This window comes from Pleurodeles waltl, chromosome 10 (genome assembly GCF_031143425.1).
Source record: "Pleurodeles waltl isolate 20211129_DDA chromosome 10, aPleWal1.hap1.20221129, whole genome shotgun sequence".
Classification (NCBI taxonomy): domain Eukaryota; kingdom Metazoa; phylum Chordata; class Amphibia; order Caudata; family Salamandridae; genus Pleurodeles; species Pleurodeles waltl.
In genome coordinates, this window is record NC_090449.1 from 769,044,922 (window position 1) to 769,067,854 (window position 22,933).

The window sequence follows — 22,933 nt, forward strand, 5'->3', positions numbered from 1 at the left end:
TAGTGTATGTCTAACAGTTGTCCCTCAATATTTGCAGGTGACTCTGGTTACCCCAACTTGTCATGGCTACTGACCTCGGTGAGGAATGCCAGGACAAGGGCAGAGAAACACTACAATGAGGCACATGGGCGAACTAGGAGGATAACTGAGCATACTTTCGGCCTCCTGAAGGCCAGGTTCCGGTGCCTCCATCTGACAGGTGGCTCCCTATACTTCTCACCGAAGAAGGTGTGCCAGATCATCGTGGCATGCTGTATGTTGCACAACCTGGCTTTGCGACGCCAGGTGCCTTTGCTGCAGGAGGATGGGCATGATGTCGGTCTCGTAGCAGCTGTGGAGCCTGTGGACAGTGAAGAAGATGAGGAAGAAGAAGAAGATATAGACAACCGAAACAACATCATCATGCAATACTTCCAGTGAGACACAGGTAAGAGACTGGCACTACTCCTCTCATATCATACTACTGTAGGACATTGCATGATTTCCCCTTTTTAGCTCTGTGTATAAACCCTGATAGTTCACTTTGGCTTTCCATTTCACAGATCTGGGTACCACTTTGTGCCTTCTGCTATGTTTACTGCTGCCCAACAACTGTCGAACATTGGTATGTGGTAATGAACATTGACATTTCAAATTTTCCGATAGGTTGCTATTACACATTTGTTGAAGTACAGATTGACTCCAGATTGATTTGTGATTCAAGGGTGTTTATTTCTGAGCTAATAAATGAAGGGGGCTGTGCAATGGGCTGGGGTGATGGTGGAGGAATGTCCATGGTGGAGTCCAGTATCTTGGTATCACAGGTTCATTGTCCAAGGGGGCATAGGAAGTGGAGTAATGGCAGTTCAAGGTGGACACGATAACATAGTGGGACAGAAGGGTGACATTCAGGAGAGTCGTATTTCCTGGCGGGGTTCTTGGCAATGTTCTCTGTCTTGTTCCTGGATCTCAGGGACCTTTTGTGTGGTGGTTCTCCTTCTGCAGGGGGTGGGGTGCTGGTGGCTTGTTGGTCCTGTGGTGGGACCTCCTGTCCACTAGCGCCGGTGGAGGTGGAGGGCTGTTCATCATTCAGGCTAGTGTCAGGGGCCCGTTGGTGTGCCACTGTGTCCCTCTTGGTGTTGGCCATGTCTGCCAGCACCCCTGCAATGGTGACCAGGGTGTTGTTAATGGACTTCAAGTCCTCCCTGATCCCCAGGTAGTGTTCCTCCTGCAGCCGCTGGGTCTCCTGAAACCTGGCCAGTACCGTGCCCATAGTCTCCTGGGAATGGTGGTATGCTCCCATGATGTTGGAGAGTGCCTCGTGGAGAGTGGGTTCCCTGGGCCTGTCCTCCCCCTGTCGCACAGCAGTCCTCCCAGCTTCCCTGTTGTCCTGTGCCTCTGTCCCCTGAACTATGTGCCCCCTGCCACTGACCCCAGGTCCCTGATTGTCTTGGGTTAGTGGGTTTGCCTGGGGTCCCTGTAGTGGTCTACACACTGATGATTGACATGTCCTGGGGACAGAGGTATGGGCCCGCTAGGTGGGTGCTGTGGTGGTGTTTCCTGAGGGGGGAGGTTCAGTGGTGGTTTGTGACTGTGGCAGGGGAACCGACTGTCCCTAGGTCCCAGATGGGCCGGGCTGGTCATCTTGATCCAGGCGTGCAGAGCTGCTGTCGTCACTGTGGGCCTCTTCTGTGGGGGGACTGGATATGTCTGGCACTTCCTGTCTGGTGATGTTGTGTAGGAGTCCTGTTGGGGGGTAAATGCATAGGTATTGTATCTGTGTGTGCCATCTTGTCCAATGGGTGAGTTACCCCCTACTCCTGTGCTTGGCTTATTGTCTTTGGCCTTGTGTGAATGGTGATTTTGGGGCCTGGGTGTTTATCTGTTCTGGACATGCTTTGGTGATGAGTGTCCATGCATTGGTGTAACATGCAGGCGTTGGTATTGGGATGTGTGGATTGTGATAGTGGGTTATCTGTGGGGTGTTGGGGTAATGGGTGTGAGGGCTGGGCTAGTTGTTTGTGATAGCATGCAGGTAGGGGGGATATAATGGTAAAGATTTGACTTACAGAGTCGAGTCCTCCTGCTACTCCTGCCCTCAGGATGCATGATTGCCAAGACTTGCTCCTCCCATGTTGTTAGTTGTGGGGGAGGAGGTGGGGGTCCACCGCCAGTCCTCTGTACTGCTACCTGGTATCTGGATACCACGGAACGCACCTTCCCCCGTAGGTCGTTCCACCTCCTACTGATGTCATCCTGTGTTCTTGGATGCTGTCCCACAGCGTTGCCCCTGTCCACGATCCTCCGCCATAGCTCTATCTTCCTTGCAATGGAGGTCTGCTGCACCTGTGATCCAAAAAGCTGTGGCTCTACCCGTATGATTTCCTCAACCATGACCCTGAGCTCCTCCTCAGAAAACATGGGGTGTCTTTGAGGTGCCATAATGTGGTGTGGGTGATGTGTGAGGTACTGTTTGTTGTGCTGTGTGATGTGTTGTGTTGGTGTGTGTTGTATGAGGTGCGTGGATGTTGAATAAGTGATGGTGTGGTGTGCCTGTGGATGCTGGGGTTGTGTTTGCTATTCTTTCTCTCTCTCTGCATCTTCCAAGTAAACCGTTGTAAGGGTTTGTGGGTAATGTGGGTGTGTGCTTTATGGTGTTGTGGGTGTGGTGTGTGTATGTGTATCAGCTGTGTGTATTTTTAATTGTCCAATGTGTTGTGTTTTGCAAATGTGTGTGTATTTTGGGCGCGGCGGTGTGTACTACCAATGGATTACAGCAAATGAATGAACGCCGCGTTGATTCGTGGGTCGTGATAGTGTGGGCGTAGTTCTGTTGGCGTGACGGTGTAGGTTTTTGCCAGTTTATCACTGACCTTTGGTGTGGCGGACTTGTGTGGGTGTCTGTATTGTGGCGGATTACGTGATGTGGGTCATAATTCCTGTAGCGGATTTCCGCTGTGGCCACGGAATCTGGACGGCCGTCAGCACGGCGGTAAGCGGGATTTACCACCAGGGTTGTAATGAGGGCCTATATGTATAGTATTGTATGTAGTAATCGTTAGGACCTACTTTCCATAGAAAAAGCGTTTTTGACTTGCCTACATCTTTGGTACCATTTGATGATTATTCACAAAATGTTCCCAAAAAGTGCCCTCTAGGGTCTTGTTGTGCAGTTTTGGGATGATCTGTGAAGCGGGGGGGACAAAAAGGGGAGGGGTGTAAAAAAAAGTGTGTTTCCCACATTAATCCCATAGCGTCTTTAGACACGCATTCAGCCCGAACCGCAGGACGGAATTACACCAAATTTGGCAGAAAGGTAGCTTTTGGTATGGAGATCATGCTTTTTGTTATTTGGCGTAAATCCGTTCTGTAGTTTTCGAGATATTAAATGAAATCCAAATTTGTATATCTGGGCAGAGCCTAAGCACAGGTCTCATGGTGAGATCTGATTGGCTGCCACCAGAAAGTGATGGCAACCATCTTGGGACCAAAATACATGATAGCACCCCATTGAAATGCACTGTAGTCAATTACAGGTTTTTATGGTCCCAAAAAGGAGAATGTATAAAGGATGATAACAAATGTTAATTACAATTAAAATCACTTGTTGATGATGCAATATTATTATTAGGAATTGTGGTGTGTTCTAAAGGGATTTTACTCTGCTGGGATTTCATGAATCATGTTTGAGAGAAAACTGTTCTATCATGATTTTCCCATGGAGGTTATGGAATGTGCTCCAGAAGCTAAAATGAGAGCACATTTTCTGTAACTTCACACTATCTTTCTCAGCCATATGAGATTGAAGTCTGACATTCTCTTTAAAACATGAATTTCCAACAGGAGCAGTCTGTCAGTTGATTCCCTTGTGTTCTACTGCAGCCTCACATAGGCCCTCATTCTGACCTTGGCGGTCTTTTCGCAAGACCGCTGAGTTACCGCCGCGGTGAAGACCGCCGACCGCGGCGGTGTGCCGCTGTGCGCATTCTGACCGCTGGGAGCGTTCCGCCGGAAAACCGCCAGCAGCCACACTGGCGGTCGGCGGGAAAGTGGAGACTGGTCAACCTCCACCGCCACGCCAGCAGAACACCGCCCACAGAATTACGACCCACATTTCTGTGTGGCGGTCTTCTGTTGGCGGTCTTCTGTTGGCGGTCACGTCCCTATGGCTCCCGTCGCCTCCCGGAGGACCAACGCACAAGGTAAGTTGATCGTCCGTGAGGGGAGGGGGTGGGGGGGTGTTGTGTGATGTGGGCGTGCATGGGGGTGTGCGTGTGAGTGTGTAGAGGGGTGCTGTTGTGTCTATGGGTAATGTGTGCTGTTCGGCAGGTGCGCATGTCGGCATGTATGTGTGCGGGTATGTGTCCCCGTTGTGTATGTGTGTGTAGGGGGGGTGTATATGTGCATGTTGGGGGTGTGTGCATGTCGGGGTACATGTATGTACATGTCGGGGTGGGGGTGGGGAGGGGGTTCGTACCACCTCTGGGGGGTGGCAGGGGGGTGGAGGGTGTGGGGGGAGGACTCGGGTGGGTAGTGGGGGGTGGGGGAGACCCCTATCAGTGCCAGGGAAGGAATTCCCTGGCCCCGATAGTGCTTACCGCCATGGTTCGCACGGCGGTTCCCGCCCGCAAGAAACCGCGGCGGTAGGCAGGGTCATAATACCCTTGGCGGTCTTGGGACGACCGCGGGGCCGGAGTGCGCAAACTCCAGCCCCGCGGTCATGACCGCCGCGGCGGTCGGAGCGGAGAAGTAGCGGTCGGTCGCGGCGGGGACCGCCGCGGTCAGAATGCCATTTTTAATACCGCCGGTCTGTTCGCGGTCCGACCGCCGTCTCTCCGCCGACCGCCAGGGTCAGAATGAGGGCCATAGTGTTCTAAAGAACATCTAGAGCACTATTAGTCTTACTCATGACAAAACTGTGACACACCTTAAGCCATCTTGATTGAATCAAGCTGGTAAAACTAAAAACATTCAATTTAGAAAGGAACAAATTAAGGGGGTTCATTTTGTCATAGAAATTATGGGTTGTGTTGTTAAAAGAATTAGAACACGTTTTAAGTTCTCAAATATTTTCCTCTTCTATTTCTTTAAAACATTCTGAGATGCAGACTGAAACATGCACTTTCAAGACCAGCAGCAGACTGCCAGTTAACTCCCTGGTGATCAGCGGCTTTACTACAGTGTTCTAATGAGCAACTAGAGTGCTAACATTCTGAATTTATGCCAAAGTGTGACACATCTGAACGCAATCTTGATGACATTGAAGTCGAAAACTCAAAGCATTTTCTACTGAGGATACTAAAGTAAATGGGGAGATTAGGAACCCTCATAACAAATAAGTCTCCCAAGATGGCCACCAGAGAAAAGAGCCCAAATGTAGTACAAATATCACCCCAATGTAACCCAAGCATAGCACAATGACAGAAGTGTGCAAAACACTTAGGGTCTCATTTTACAAGGTCTTGGCATAGGCAGCACTTCAAAGGATTCCTGCTACGCTGCCCTGTGTCAAAAGAAAAGGGCAGTAATAAGCACTATCTATCTGAGCTGAAGGACACTTCTAAATTCTGGAAGGTGATAAATCACCCTTACTTTTCAGATAACAACACTAAGGCCGATGATTGTCTTATTGCAGAGGATGTATGGGTGACTCATTTTAGGAAAGTATTTTGCCCAGTAATCGATGATAATGAGAACCTGTATATAGAGGATAATCTTACTGCATACTCTATTTCAGACCCTAATATCAAGGCCCTAGATATTACCTTTGATCTCTATGAGGTCTTAAGTGCCATTAATCGGCAAAGGCAGGGAAAGGCTCCTGGCCCTGACGGGGTCCCCGCTGATCTTTTTAAATCTGAAATTGATCTCTGGGGTCCTTTAGTTACAAATGTGTTGAATAGCGCGGTAAATAGTAATGTACTTATCTCATGGAAATCGGCTATTATTGTTCCCATCTTCAAAAAAGGAAACAGACAAAATCCTTCCTGTTATAGACCAATTTCTCTTATTGATTCAACGGCAAGGATTTTAGGAAGTGTGATCTTATCCCGTTTAGAAGATTGGGTGACTGAGGCCCAGATTTTATCCCCAATTCAATTTGGTTTTAGACCTGGTGTAGGCACAGTTGAGCAAGTTTTAAATCTGCACCTGATACTTAGTAAATACGTGACAGCCAAAAAGGAGTCTATTCATATGGCATTTATTGATTTAACTAGTTCTTTTGATATGGTCAATAGGTCGAAGTTATGACAAATTCTGGGAGCTCTAGGTTGTGATACGTCCCTTTTGGAGCTTATTAAACGCCTACATACAGATTTAACGGTTTCAGTCCATACTGGTTTATATGGTCAGAGAACTTCTCCTATTTCATCAATAAGGGGCGTAAGACAGGGATGTATCCTAGCGCCTTTTCTTTTCTTGATATATATAAATGGGCTTTATGACTCGCTGGTAAAACATGGAAAGGATGTACCAAAGATGGGCCAGAGACCGCTCCCAGTTTTATTATATGCTGATGATGCTGTTTTAATTGCTCGTACCGCAAATGGTTTACAGGGCCTCTTGGACCTATTTTACAAATTTATGTTGGATCTTGATCTGAAAGTAAACTACCCTAAGACTTTTGTTATGACATGCGGCCCACGTAATACAAAGTCTAAAAATGTATTATGGGAGGACATATTTTAAATAAGGTAAAAAAAAAATGTTATTTAGGTATGTATATGAGTTCCTCTTTGTCCTGGAAGTCTCACATTAATTTCAAGTTCCAACAGTTGACAAGGAATAATGAAGTGATTTTTCGCTTTACTAGTAAATTAGGTCACAGACCCCTTGCACAGATGAAAACACTTTATAACTCCAAGTGTGCTGCAGCAGTCTTATACGGGGCAGGAGTTTGGGGCTATAACAAAATACCCTCCCTCCAAAGTGCTGAAAATAAATTCCTGCGTAGATTACTGACGGTTCCAAAGTGTATAGCAAACATCATCAGTCATGAGGAAATTGGTCAATGTTTTTTGGAGGACAGGGTTTCTATTGCTCCTTTACTGCTCTGGATTAGATGCTGGCTGAATCCTGCGGCAAAACTTGTTCAAGACTGCATTTCTGACTGCTTACAGTTGGACAACTCAAATAGGATTCCCAGGCTTGTGTTCCTGCGAAACTCTTTTGAGAAGCTAGGGCTCAGGTACATGTTTGAAGAACCCCAACTGTTAACCACAAACTCTAGGTCTGTCTTGAAGTCAACTTATTTTGAGCACATATCAGAGTTGAGATTTTATAGCTCCCTGAAATTGAAATCTTTCGACCCCTATATCCGGATTGTAACTGTCCCATGTCTTGAACCTTACTTGATCTGGTTTTCAAGTTCTAAAATAACCTCTCTTTTAACATTTTTTAGATTTAATTTGATTCATTTTAAGGTAGCCTTTCCCAAACCATGTTTTTGGAAAAAGGATTTACCACCCTGCCCCTGTGATTCCAAATCAAAGCTGAGTACCTCACATTTTTTTCTCTTTTGTTCTTTATATGCTGCTCCTAGAAAGGTCTTTATTTTACCCATTTTATGTCATCTTAGACCTATCCATTATAAGGAAGCTCTAATATATTTTCAGAGACTGCCAGATATTCAAACTTGTCACCACGTACTAAATTCTGTTACAGCTTCTTTAAGTATCAGGAAAAGGTCTATTCCATTTTAATCTTTATATGTTTGTGAGAGATTTTTGTATAATATTACAAGATAGTTTCTATTCTGAGATAACAGCTGGAAATCTTGTGTTTCTGCGATTCTTAATTATGTTCAGTATACTTATATGTCATTTAGATCGGAAGTTTACATGGTGTTTTTAGAAATTGTTTTTACAGTTTTTAATTGTGTTTTATACTATATACAGATTCGTAATATGTGTCTTTGTATGCCCTTTTATGGCAATTGCCGAATAAAGTTCTTTGACTGACTGACTGACTGACACTATCTATCAGATACAGCGCATTCCTGTCCTTTTCCCCTGTGCGGGCGCACAATGGGCTGCTGTGCACCAAAGCAGGGACCCTTGCACCGTGGTGCAAGTGTGTCTGCATTGCTGGGATGATTGTTTTTGTGCAGGAAGCACACCTTCCTGCACAAAAACAATCACAAGAGGCATTTTCCTCTTGGGCTGCAGAATGCAGCACACACACAAAATGGAAAAGAAAAAGTGAGGAGAAATAAAAGTATTTCTCCCTGTTACACGTCCCCTTATGCCTCCACTGCGGAGGCATATTCTTTTGATGCATTCCCGGGTTTACAAAATGTTTTCAATCTGGGAATGTGTCACATGCCATGGGTGTTATGTGGGCACATCCACCGTAACACCCATGGCACGCCTCCCTATTACAAGGTGAGGCAAGGCAGTGACATGCGCTGTGTTGCCTCGTTCCATATCTACAAGGCCATGAAAAGCCACACAGGGTGGCTTTACCTGGCATTGTAGATTTGGCCCTGCAGTGCCCACCACTGTACCGTCACTAAAGGTGACATTCCAACGGTGCATCAGGGCTTGTAAATAAACCCCTTAATTTATTTTTTTTGTTGCAATTTTATATAGTGCAGATTTGACCCGAAGATTCTGGAGTGCATTACATGAGCATCAGTTACATTACACAAGGACACATTCATTTTTTAAGCATGGGGAGATTATGGGGGTCATTCCTACCCTGGCGGTCCGAGACCGCCAGGGTAGGGGACGGAGGAAGCACCGCCAACAGGCTGGCGGTGCTTCTGGGGCTATTCTGACCGCGGCGCTGCCCCTGTGAATCCTCCACGGCGGCGCGATTCCGACCCCCTTCCCGCCAGCCTGGGTCTGGCGGTTTTCACCGCCAGAACCAGGCTGGCGGGAACGGGTGTCGTGGGGCCCCTGGGGGCCCCTGCAGTGCCCATGCCACTGGCATGGGCACTGCAGGGGCCCCCTAACAGGGCCCCACATTGATTTTCAGTGTCTGCTTGGCAGACACTGAAAATCGCGACGGGTGCAACTGCACCCGTCGCACACCAGCAACTCCGCCGGCTCCATTCGGAGCCGGCTTCCTCATTGCTGGTGCTTTCCCGCTGGGCGGGCGGGCGGCCTTTTGGCGGTCGCCCGCCAGCCCAGCGGGAAAGTCAGAATGACCTCCGCGGTCTTTTGACCGCAGTACGGTCTTCTGGCGGTTCCCGCCAAAGTAGGAATGACCGCCTAAGTGTTTTTCCTAGAATCACAGGTTGTCGAGCTGACGCTGAAACTCAAACCTGATTCTCCAGTTGCAAAGTCTGCACCTCTGGCCATAACGCCACATCCTCTCCGCTTAGTGAAACGTTTAATCAAGTGATCCACTGGATTAAAAAAAACATAAGGTTAGTCACTATTCGGGAACTCAGACAATGGTGGTCATTACAACCCTGGCGGTCGGTGTTAAAGCCGCGGTAAGACCGGCAACAGGCCGGCGGTCACATTTTTGCAATTACAACCGTGGTGGAAACCGCCAACAAAGACAGCCACTTTAACACTCCGACCGCCACGGCGGTACAAACAAACAGCGCGGCGGTCACCGCCAACAGACAGGCGGAGGACAAAGTACCACCCACAGTATCACAACCTACCAATCCGCCACCTTTTCGGGGGCGGATTCACCGCGGATAAAAACACGGCAGAAACAGGATTCCGAAGGGAAAACGCTCACCTCTACACACCCCACGAGGAACTAGGACACCATGGATCCGGAACTCCAAATTCTCCCTGCAATAGTCTTCCTGCTCCTCTACCAGGAGCATGAACGCTGGTGGCGAAGACCACGGTGAGTACTGCACCTACGACACAGGGGAGGGAAAAAACAGGGACACACACACGCAACACCCCCACCCCCACCCTCACCCACGACAACACACACACTAATACATATTGATACATCACAGTTATCCCCCCCAACCCCCCGGAAGAATGGAAAGACAAAAGAAAATGAGTGTAACCATTGTAATATATTAAAATCAAGTAGGCAAAAAAATATATATATATACACCATTAACAAAATATACACCAAGCATAGTAGTCCAGGTAGTGCTCCAATTAAGTCCGTGGAACACTGGGCCCACACGGTATGGGCGATGTCCACACAAGATCCCTGACCATGACGGAGAGAACACTGCAGGGGCATCGGAGAGCAACAAAACAGGCCCCTCAGGGGGAGGAAAAGGGGGGGCAACTCAGCCGGTTGAGTGCACGACACCAAATCCACGAGAGGGCCACATGCCCACTGTTCCATCCTGGGGAGTGCAAAGCCACAGTCTCTCAAGTCTCTACAGTGGGTGGGTTGCCCACTGTTCCATCATGGGGAGTGCAAAGCCACAGTCTCTCAAGTCTCTACAGTGGGTGGGTTGCCCACTGTTCCATCCTTGGGAGTGCAAAGCCACAGTCTCTCAAGTGGATAACAGTCTCCACTGGTTCTGGAGGGGGCATGGTGCCCAGAGTGCTTCATCCTGCTAAGGACAGAGGTAGTGGATGGATCTCTCCACTGGTTCTGGAGGGGGCATGGTGCCCAGAGTGCTTCATCCTGCTAAGGACAGAGGTAGTAGATGGATCTCTCCACTGGTTCTGGAGGGGGCATGGTGCCCAGAGTGCTTCATTTTGCCCGTGACGGACTCAGTAGTGTCAGTGCCCTTGGCGCTCATGGGCCAGCGTTGCTTGAGACGGCGGTGCCCTGTTCAGCGGTGCTTGAGACGGCGGAGCCCTGTTCAGCGGTGCTTGAGACGGCGGTGCCCTGTTCAGCGGTGCTTGAGACGGCAGTGCCCTGTTCAGCGGTGCTTGGAGCGGCGGGCTCCTTTACAGTGACTCAGCTGCTGGCGGTCCTTCATGGCCCAGCGGGGTTTGTGCTGGCGGTCCTCTCAAGCCCAGCGGGGCTTGAGCTGGCGGTCCTCTCTAGCCCAGCGGGGCTTGTGCTGGTGGTCCTCTCTGTCCCAGCGGGGCTTGTGCTGGCAGTCCTCTCTAGCCCAGGGGGGCTTGTGCTGGCGGTCCTCTCTAGCCCAGCGGGGCTTGTGCTGGCGGTCCTCTCTGTCCCAGCGGGGATGACAGCTGTGGCCTCCTGGGCAGCGGGGATGATGGCGGTCGCCTCCTGGGCAGCTGGGCTGGTGCTGGCGGTGGCCTCCAGGGCAGCAGGGCTGGTGGCGATGGCCTCCTGGGCAGAAGGGCTGGTGGCGGTGGCCTCCTGGGCAGCAGGGCTGGTGGCGGTGGCCTCCTGGGCAGCTGGGCTGGTGCTGGAGGTGGCCTCCTGGGCAGCGGGGATGATGGAGGTCTTCTCCGCCGTGCTGCTCTTCCCAGACTTGCTGAGTTTCTTGTGCCCCTTCCCCACCTTGGAAGGTGTCGCAGCTGACTCCACACTCCCACCTGTACCCCTGGGAGCGGCTTTGGTGGCTGGAGTCTTCCCCCTCTCCCGCCGGCCACTGGCCAACTTCTGATGCTTGACAGGTGGGGGACTTTCTGTGCTGTGGCTCAGTGCCACACTGGCTGCCCTGGTGGCCAGTGCAGTCCAGATTCCGGTGACTACAGGCACCACTCGTCCCATAGATGTTGTGGTTGAGGTGCTAGTTCGGGACCTAGGAGACGGACAGGGTGGGGGAGGTGTGGGAAAGAGGTCAAGGTTGGACAGGAAAAGTTTTTTGGAGACACTGGGATGGGTAGCTGGAGGGGGTTTGGGAGTGGAGGAAGAGGTTGTGGTTGTAGGAGGTGTTTGTTTGCTGACTTTGGGTGAAGGTGCATGCGCTGGAGGCTGTCGTGAGGTGGATGGCTGTTGGGTGGGTGTGTGCCTGCGTTTGTGTATCTTGGGAGGGGGCGTCACAGACAAACTGGGAGAGGACACAGGGGACGTGTGCATGGTAGTGGGGGTGGTGACTGCACGTGAGCGGGGTGTGCTGGTGGGTGTGCTGGTGATGGTAGTAGTGGCTGTAGAGGTAGTGCATGCAGGTGTGAGTGTAGACGAGACTGGGAGGGAGACAAGGAAGAGGGGGACACAGTGGAGGCAGTGGATCTTGGTGTGTCTGCATGTGTGTGATGCTTGCGTGAGTGCCTGTGGGATGTGTGGTGCTTATGTTTGCCTGAGCTTCCCTTGTGTGTTGACGTGTGTGCATGCTGGTCTAGAGGTGTGCTTGGGATAGGCTGGGGTACAGGGGATTGGGTCTGGGTGGAGGAAGTTGGAGGGGGAGGCTAGAGACAGGGACAATGGCTGCCATCAGTGCTGAGGCCAGAGTCTGAAAAGCTCGCTGAAGGGCCGCCTGACCAGAATGAATTCCCTCCAGGAATGCATTTGTTTGTTGCAACTGCCTTTCTACACCCTGGATGGCATTCAAAATGGTAGACTGCCCAACAGTGAGGGACCTGAGGAGGTCAATGGCCTCCTCACTGAGGGCAGCAGAGGTGACTGGGGCAGGGCCTGAGGTGCCTGGGGCGAAGGTGATGCCCACCCTCCCGGGTGAGCGGGCACAGGGCAAAGGCTGAGGGGCTGCTGGGGGGGCACAGATGTTGCCACCACCACAAGGGAGCTCCCATCAGAGGACGAGTCCGTGTCACTGGTCTCAGCTCCTGTCCCCGCCGTGGAGCTCCCCTCGCCCTCCGTCCCACTGGTGAAGTCTGATTCAGTAGTGTGGCCCACCATGGCCATGTGGGATGCAGCCCCCTCGTGCTCCGGTGCCACTGCTCCTCTGCCTAATGATGCTAATGCACACAAGAACAGGGAGACCACAAATAGGGGGGGACGACAGAAGAAAGATATGTTGAGTGCATGCATTACCGCTACCATTGGCGGACACGACAGACACACAAGCCCCCTGCACTACGCCGTGCTCTTGGGCTCCACTGTTCAATTCCTGGGAAATGGCCTACTAGGCTATGGACGACATCTGCACACATGGATGACACAGGGGCATGACTAGGTGTACTTGGCACTCTACAGAGGTGCAGTGGGGTGCCACATGGCCTGCCTCACGGAGGGACCTTGCCTACGGAACTCGCCCTGGCCTAGGGAAACCCACGGCCCACATCCCCCACCCAGACCCCTCCACTGCGCGCAAAATCAGCAGAGTGAGAGTGTACTCACCCCCTTGTGGCTGCTGTGATGCCCTCAAGCACCCATCCAACTCCGGGTATGCTACCGCCAGGATCCTGAACATCAGGGGGGTCATGGTGCGACGGGCACCCCTCCCACGTTGGGAAGCCATCCCCAGCTGAGCCTCCGCCGTCTTCTTGCTCCAGCGGCGAATGTCCTCCCATCCTTTCCGGAGGTGGGTGCTCCGTCTGTGGTAGACCCCCAGGGTCCGGACGTCCTTGGCGATGGCACGCCACATATCTTTTTTCTGGTGGCCGCTGACCTACATGATTTGTACAGGCGGAAGAGAAACTTATTACCAACTGCACCATCACAGTCATTGGCCCCCATCCCTACACTTGCCATGTGGCACATGCACTCACCTTCGTTTCATGCACGCTGCACTCTCCCCACTTCCTTTTTACATCCACACCTCTCCACACATGCAGCATGCTCCCAGTGTACTTACCTGTTTGTCTGGAGGACCGTAGAGTAGCGTGTACTGGGGGAGGACCCCATCCACGAGTTTCTCCAACTCCTCCGATGTGAAGGCAGGGGCCCTTTCCCCAGACACTTGAGCCATTGTCTCTTCCAGACCGAGGTCAAAGCAGCACTTGCAGTGTAGGTCCTCTCCTGTCGAAGATCAGGTATCGAGTGATTGAAGTGATAGAAAATGGCCGTCAAGTCCGCAGCGGTGCGTACCATCACCACCGGTGTACATCGTCATTGGCTCTTGGGACCAATAGGGTCCAATGTTAACCAATGCAGCATTGCGCCGCAGTCTTCGACCGCCTACCGCGACGGTGTATAACGCCAGCGCAGTTACCTCACATCCCATTGTCCCACTTTAGAGGTCAGGCAGCCGCCATTTCAGGGGCCCACATGGATTCATTTTCAACTGCGTCACACATACCTAGGCGTAGACTCAACACACAGACAGGCCACTTTTTAGATTATGATTGGTGTTCTGTGTAAGCTGTGGGTACGTACCTCTGAGTTGTTTGACTCTGTGCTCGCTGTTGTCCTTCATAGGCACCGTCTGCTGGGACATGTGAGGAGATGGGGGCGTCCTCCGGTGTAGCGACCGTTGGTGGACCTGTCAACAATGGAGGAAAGACATGTGATCATCACATACAGGCTTGACCGTGCCACAATCCAGGAACTGTGTACCCAGTTGGAGCCAGACCTGATGTCAGCTATCCGCCATCCCACAGGAATTCCCCCCTCAAGTGCAGGTGCTGTCAGTGCTCCATTTCCTTGCAAGTGGGTCATTTCAAACAACAGTGGCCATAGCATCAGGGATGTCCCAGCCTATGTTTTCCAACGTGTTGTCCAGAGTGTTGTCTGCCCTGCTGAAACACATGAGGAGCTACATCGTTTTCCCTCAGGTGGAGGATTTGCCTACAGTGAAAGGTGATTTCTATGCCCTGGGACATATCCACAACATCATAGGTGCCATTGATGGGACACATGTGTATTTGGTACCCCCCCCCCCACAGGAGTGAACAGGTGTAAAGAAACCGGAAGAGTTATCATTCGATGAATATAGAGATGGTATGTTTGGCATACCAGTACATCTCCCATGGGAATGCCAAGTTCCCTGGCTCAGTGCATGACGCCTACATCCTGCGGAATAGCAGCATCCCTTATGTGATGGGTCAACTCCAGAGGCACCGTGTGCGGCTATTAGGTGAGCACCTGGAAGCTAGTCAGTGGGAATGGTTGTCTGGGTCTGGGGATGTCCCTCCAGGTTAGTGTGTGTCTAACAGTTGTCCCTCGCCATTTGCAGGAGACTCTTGTTACCCCAACCTGTCATGGGTACTGACCCCAGTGAGGAATCCCAGGACAAGGGCAGAGGAACGCTACAATGAGGCCCATGGTCGAACTAGGAGGGTGATAGAGTGGACCTTCGGCCTCCTGAAGGCAAGGTTCAGGTGCCTCCATATGACAGGTGGATCCCTATTCTACTCACCAAAGAAGGTGTGCCAGATCATTGTGGCCTGCTGTATGCTTCACAACTTGGCTTTGCGATGACAGGTGCCTTTTCTGCAGGAGGATGGTCCAGATGGCGGTGTTGTTGCAGCTGTGGGGCCTGTGGACAGTGAAGACGAGGAAGCAGAAGAAGAAGACATGGACAACAGGGACTCAGTGATCCAGCAATATTTCCAGTGAAACACAGGTAAGAATACAAGCCTGCTTACTACATGTACTTAAACACTACTACCTCTCTACTGTCTGTCTGTCTGTACTGTCTGTCTGTCGTTTTCACCCAGTGTATGGTCACTGAGTTGTCACTTTCCCTTACGATTTCACAGATGTGGGTCCCAATGTGTGACATCTGCTTTGATTCCTCATGGACTACAGCTGTGTGACATAGGTATGTTGACATTACAAATGAAAGAGCTTTTTGCCACAGTAATTGCTAATACAGTATTCCGAAATCACTGACTGACTCCAGATTGTTTTGTGCTTTAAGGGTGTTTATTTTAGTGCTCAATATTGGAGGGGGTAGCAAAATGGTGAAGGGTGATGGTGGAGGAATGTCCATGGCAGAATCCAGTCTATTAGTCTCACAGGTGCATTGCCCAAATGGGCATAGGAAGTGGAGCTGGGGCAGTTTAAGGACGGACAGGGTGACAAAGTTGGACAGTATGATGACAATCAGGGTGGTCTCATTTCTTGGCGGGGGTCTTGGCATCGTTCTCTGTCTTTGTCCTGGATCTCAGGGACCGTTTGCGAGGTGGTTCTCCCTCTGCAGGGGGTGGGGTGCTGGTGTGGTGGTCCTGTGGCGGTGCCTCCTGTCCACTAGCGCCGGCGGAGGTGGTGGGCAGTTCATCGTCCAGACTAGTGTCAGGGGCCCCTTGTAGTGCCACCGTGTCCCTCCTGGTGTTGAGTACTTGCTTCAGCACCCCTACGATGGTGCCCAGGGTGGAATTGATGGTTCTGAGTTCCTCCCTGAAGCCCAAATACTGTTCCTCCTGCAGGCGCTGGGTCTCCTGAAACTTGCCCAGTACCGTTGCCATCGTCTCCTGAGAATGGTGGTAGGCTTCCATGATGTTGGAGAGGGCCTCGTGGAGAGTGGGTTTCCTTGGCCTGTCCTCCCCCTGTCACACAGCAATCCTCCCAGTTCCCCTGTGTTCCTAGGCCTCCATCCCCTGGACCGTGTGCCCACTACCACTGCCCCCAGGTCCCTGTTGTTGGGGTGGTGGGTTAGCCTGGGTTCCCTGTAGTGGTGGACACACTGCTGATTGACGTGTCCTGGGGACGGAGGTATGGGCCCGGTGGGTGGGTGCTGTGCTGGTGTTTCCAGAGGGGGGAAGCTCTGTGGTGGCCTGTGACTGGGTGAGGGGAACCGACTGTCCCGAGGTCCCCGATGGGCCGGGCTGGTCATCTAGATCCAGTTGGACAGAGGTGCTGCCATCACTGTGGGCCTCTTCTGTTGGTGGTGTGGACATGTGTGGACCCTGCTGTCTGGTGACGTTGGGTAGGGGTCCTGCAGGGGTATAAAAGGATGTTTATTACATCTGTGTGTGCCATGTTGTGCAATGGGTGGGTGATCGTGTACCCCAGTGCTTGCATTCCTGTGTGGGACCTTGTGTGATCATGGTTTAGGGGGGTGTATGGGTATGTGCAGTGGCCATGCTTTAGTGATGGGTGTCCATGCTTTGTTGTTGCATGCAGGGCTTGGGGTTAGGATGTGTGGTTTGTGATGTTGGGACATTTGTGAGGAGTTAGAGTGATGGGGGTGAGGGTGAGGGTGGGGGTATGTGATGGCATGCAGGTAGGGTGGGGGATGTAATAGTTAAGATTTGACTTACCAGAGTCCATTCTGCCACCTACTCTTGCGAGGCCCTCAGGATGCAGAATCGCCAAGACCTGCTCCTCCCATGTTGTTAGTTGTGGGGGAGGAGGTGGGGGTCTTCCGCCAGTCCGCTGAACCGCAAGGTGGTATCTTGAGACCACGGAACGCCCCTTCCCTCGTAGGTCGTTCCACCTCTTCCTGATGTCCTCCCGATTTCTTGGGTGCTGTCCCACTGCGTTGACCCTGTCCACTATTCTTCTCCATAGCTCCATCTTCCTTGCAATTGAGGTGTACTGCACCTGTGACCTGAATAGCTGTGGCGATTTCCTCCACCATGACCCTGAGCTCTTCCTCCGAGAACCTGGGGTGTCTTTGCCGTGCCATGGGGTGGTGTAGGTAATGTGTGGGGTGATAAGTGTGCTGGTATGTAGTGGTGTGTAGTGTGAGGTGCGTAGAAGTTCTGTGGGTGATGGTGTGTGCCTGTGGATGCTAGTATTGTTGATGGTGGTGTCTCTCTCTGGCCTTCTCTCAGTAATTATGGTCGTAGGGGTTTGTGGGTGATGTGGGTGTGTGTTTTATATTGTAATGGGTGTGTGGGAGTGGTGTGTGTATGTGTATCAGGTGTGTGTATTTCGAATTGTCCAATGTGGCTGTGTTTTGTATGTGTGTGTGTATTTTGAGCGCGGCGGTGTGTTCCGCCAATGGAATACCGCGGATGAAAGACCGCTGCGTGGATTCGTGGGTCGTGATAGTGTGGGCGTATTTCTGTTAGCGTGACGGTGGAGGATTTGTTTTTGCCAGTTTATCACTGACCTTTGGTGTGGCGGACTTGTGTGGCTGTCTGAATTTTGGCGGATTCCGTGCTGTGGGTCATAATAGCTGTGGCAGATTTCCACGCCCGCGGCGGTGTGTTGGCGGTCTTCTGCACAGCGGTAAGCGGCTTTTACCGCCAATGTTGTAATGACTGCCAATATGTCCTCATTTTAGTTTTTTAGAGCTTTAATCATAATTTCTGTGGAAATAAGACCCTCTCATTTTTATGAAGCAAATGCTTTAGGTATTACAGTTTTGATTACATCTAGATGACATCAGGCGTGCCGCACTTTTTTATAAATATAGAATGTTAGCAACCTAGTTGTTCATTAGAATACTGTGTGGAGGCAGAGGTCAGGGGGACAGGCTCGAATAATTGAGGGCAGGGAGGAAGGTACAGAGGCAACAAGGTTCCCATGATGGGCAGGTGGGAGGGGCAGTGGTACCACAACAGACCATGGAGGGCAGGGAAAAGGGGGCAGGGGCAAAAACCATCCATGCAGAATAGGCAAGAGAGGCTAAGGCAATGACAGACCATTAAGGGCAGAAGGAAGAGGCAGTGGCAGCACAACCACACATGTCAACAGGCAGGAGGCTCCCAAGGTTTTTGAGCCCAAAGGAACTTTATTTTATCTGTGTAAAATTCCCTCTTTTTCAATATAAGTCAATGGGAAATATCAATTCCCCAGGTTTCATTTTCAAAGTCTCCCTCCTACAAAGTTCAAAATGTTGGCAAGTATGGTACATTGGATTATGGAGGGAAGGAGGAATGGGGTAAGGACATGGACATGGATAATAGAGGGCAGGAGGTAGATGAGCAGGGGCACCAAACTGCCCCAGGTGTCAGGGATTGCAGCAGCACAATACACCACACAGAGCAAGCGAGTTGTGAGAAAACAGAGCTGATTGCAGAGGCCCCCTGACTTTGTGCCCCCATTTTTCACTTTTTGCTGGTGTTTTCCTGACTCTAATGGTATTCTGGGTACCGCTAATTAGTCCCAGGGCCTGTGCTCTGTGTAAAATCAGTATGCAAATTAGGCTAATTATAATTGGCCAAGTCAACCTACCTATAAGTCCCTAGTATATGGTGGGGCAGGTAGATTTAGGGACACCAGCATAGGTGGTGCCCCATAGGTGCACTGCTGAGGAGCCCAGTGTCATTTTAAAGGCAGGCCTGCCTTGCTGGCTGCTTTTGAATTAAAGTTACATGCAAATTCGACTTTAGAATTAAAAGTACATAGAAATCACCCCTAAGGTGTGCCCTATGTGCCCCTAGGGCTGGGTGCCATGTAACTATAAGCAGGGACCTTATAAAATAGTTTTATAAGGTAAAACAGCAAAATTTGTTTTTCCCTCATTGTAGTGAATGGCCTTTATAGGCTAGAATGGGGAGACTTTATTTTAATTTTAAAAGTCCCCTTACGTAACAGATACCACAAGTTTGGTAACAAATTAATAGTTATAATGTGGTATTTAATATAACTTGTTCAGGTAAGGAGTTTTAAACTTTACCTGAAAAGTTGCCAACTTCAGCCTTGCAGTGTTTTTGCTGCTTTACTCTGATTGGCCAGCCTCTGGCAGCCTGGCCAGGCTGCCTGGAAGAGTTGTGTGAAGTTGCCTGGCTCAAAACAAAGAGATGCGCCTGGGGGAAGAGATCTCCCCTCAGCAAATGGGGAAGAAGGAAGGGGAAGGGCTGCCAAACTGGTCTTCAAAGGTAGGGAAGGACATTTGGAGCAGCCCAGCAACACCCTAACATCCCGCAAACCCAGACAATTAGGTGCCCCCTTGATCAGCTTAAGAGAGGGCAGGACAGGGGTATGTTTAGGATTTTTAGCCACACAAGTTGGTGGGCTCAGCCAGATTTAACCTCCAAAAATCACTTTCAGCCATGATGGATTTTTGAGGAATGTTGCTCCCTGGGACTGATTTTTGCCACACTTCCCAGAAAGTGGTCATCACAGGGGGAAGGACCCTGCCCCTGATTGGAGAACCAGGACCCCCCTGTTTTTCACCCAGGAGCAACGATAAAACTGGCAGACCTGCACCCACACCTCAGATCCCTACCAGATCCCTAACAGATTCCTACAAGGAAGAACTATAGAAGAAGAAGGACTGCCCTGCTGGACCCCTGACCTGCACCTGGACACTGCACTCTGGAGGACTGCACCAGCTGCACACTTGGGCTTCACCAAAAGAAGGACTTTGCCTGGCTTCAACTGGTTCAAGGAGGGACTCCCTGTTTGCTACAGGTGAAAGCTTGCTAACCAGAGTCCCCTGAACCACCTCCTGAGGAAACCAACCAGCTGACCACTGCCCAGTGGCCAAAAAGGAGCTTGCGCCAGGTGCATTCTGGGAGTTGTAGTCTACACCCTTAAGGAGCATCTCAGAGCTTCTGGAACCTTGGGGTGAGCTGTGGACCTCAAAAGACCCTTAAAGTAACATCTGGAAGAAGATCCAGAAGTTTGGAGAACTTTTGGAAAAAAGCTCCATAAAGGGACCGACCCGCTGCAGCAACTCTAGCTGGCTTGCCTCAACCGTGACCCTGTCTAACGTGGAGTTTCGTCCCGGTGAAGAAAATCCCTGAAAAAGTAACTGAGTCTGAATGTAAGCAGTTGATCAGGACCTCCCTGGCAGTGTATCCGAAGAGGGCTCCAAGGACGTCGGATCAAGATTCAGGTTTGCCTCGGTCAAAGGATTTTCACCTCGAAAAAAATGACTACGTCCGAAGGTAAAAATCTCTACCGAGGGCTCCCACGACGCGTATCCGAGGAAGAGTTACAGGAGGTCGGATTGGACTGGCGATTTGGTCCCGCTGAAGAAAATCGCCAGAAAAACGACTAAGTCCTAAGGTGAACTTTTGACCGAGGCCTTCCGCGGGCTATAGCCGAGCCAGGCTCCATCGGGGTCGGCCTTAAACTTTGACTTTGCCCCGGTCGAGTTGTGACCAGATTGGCGAGTGTTTCTATGCACTAGAAAGCAATAATTCTTTTAAAATTCATATCTTTGGATCCCCTTATCCGATTTTATTCGTTTTCGTGTAATTTTAAAGATAAAAATATAAACTATTTTTATAAATTGGTGTTGGATTTTTATTGTGTTTAATGTTTTACTTCTTTACTGTTTTGTGATTTTGAAATGCTTTACACATTTGTCTCCTAAGTTAAGCCTTGTCGCCCGTTGCCATGCTACCAAGGGTTGAGCTAGGTTTAATTTACTGAGACCTAACTGGACCTAAGTGGAGGTTAGTGGCCTATTGCTAAGTGTAAGTACTTACCTGCCCTTACCAATAACCCATTTTCCAACACGAGGCGGTAGTGTAGCACAACAAACCATGGAAAGCAATAGGGAGGGGTAAAAGGCAAGAGCTGCAAGCTGATTATAGTGGACAGATAGGAGGGACAGTTGCAGCATAATGGACCATGAAGGGAAGGAGGGATAGGGGCACAACAATGGACCAGACAAGGCAGGAGGTAGGGGATAGGGGACTGCGCATGGAAAATGGAGGGCAGGGGCTGAGGGGGTAGGAGCAGCAGCTGACCATGGAGGACAGGTGGGATGGGCACTGTTAGCACAACACACTTTAGAGGGCAGCAGTGAAAGTATAATGGCATACACGCAGACAGGGAAGGTAGGAGGTGGTCAGGGGCAGGAGCTGACCACACAGAGCAGGTGGGATGACCTGTGGCAGCACAGAAGACCATGCATGACCAGCGGGAGGAGTAGTCGGCAACACAAGAGCCATAGTGGGCAAGAGGGAGTGGGTAGGGGCAGTTACAAAGGACCATGGAGGACAGACAGAAGGGGTAGGGGCTGGACACAGACAAGGGTGGGCAAGGAAAGGGGCTTCACAACAGACCATGCAGGGCAGGCAGGAGGAGCAGTTGCAGCACAACAGAGGGCAGAAGGGAATGGCAACAATTATGGACAATGGAGGATAGGAGGGAAGGACTAGAAGCATGGTACTTTGACAGGCAGGGTAGAGATGGCAGGGACAGGTGACATCCATCTGACCATGCTAGGCAGATAGGAGGGGCAGTTGCAGATCAACAGACCACTCAGAGCAGATAGGAGGAGCAGCAGCAGGTCTATGGAACATGGTCGGCTAAAAGAACGGAGCAAGGGCATGCACCCATAGAAATTCAGCTGTTATAATTAGCGTTCTTTCAAGGACCTTTAACTTGTGCCCTAAGGTAACTATAACTCGTGCTTTTGCCATGCACTGCTAATTACCCCAGATATTACATCACTCATGACATCTTATATGACATCATTGATAATATCATCATTAACATTTGCAGTAAAATTATTGTGGGCGCAAGTGAGTTCTGTTGTGTGCATTTTTGACAGTAGGACATTGCACTGACAGTTCCCATACATCCTCCAGACCCTAATTTGTTTGATGATGACTTGCTTAGGGTAGTCAGGTGAGGTCCAGCATTCAAACTTTCATGCAGTTCTGTGATGGGAGCAAAAGTTATAGGGGGGTAAAAGAAAGAAGTCTTTTCCGATTTTAGCTTCCATTTTGCTCACATGTACATTTAAAATTACAGAACGAACTTAAAACCAATTTTGCATGAAAGCCAAACTTTACTCAGAAAGTATGCTTTTGTTGGTTCAGTGTATATCAGTTCAATAGTTTTTAAGATACTAACATTTGAGAAAGCTGGTGGGGGCTTGAAAGTGATATAACTTTTCTATACTTTATTAGTTGAAAAGGCATCTCCTGGTTTTCTTATAACCTTTACACCATTTGATGAATATGCATGCAATTTGTCAGATCCATTGGACCCTAGTCATAAAGGCAATTTCACACATGTAGATTTACTCACATGTAAATTTACTCTTACCCTTTGTAGTAACAGTACTACTTTTCCCTATCAGCTATTCACAAATTTCCAAGTGTAAAGTTACTCCAGTGTGTAGGCTTACATGAACCACCCCACGCAACCAGGGGGTGAAGACAAATAAATGAGCGTAAAGTTACTACTACTTTTTACATGTAGGTGGAGATCTCTGACACCATGGCTGAGATCTCCCCATGATAAAGTATAGGGAAAAGTATAATAGTTTTTGAACTTTAAAAACATTTTTTTAAATAGTTTAATTTTAAGTATTATTATAAAATAAATAGATATATTTTAAAACCTAGACCATATAAACTTAAATGTTATGGCATTTTAGCTTCAAAGTGTATTAAAATAAGTAATTGAAATATATTTAATTATTGTATACGTATTTATTGAAAGACTT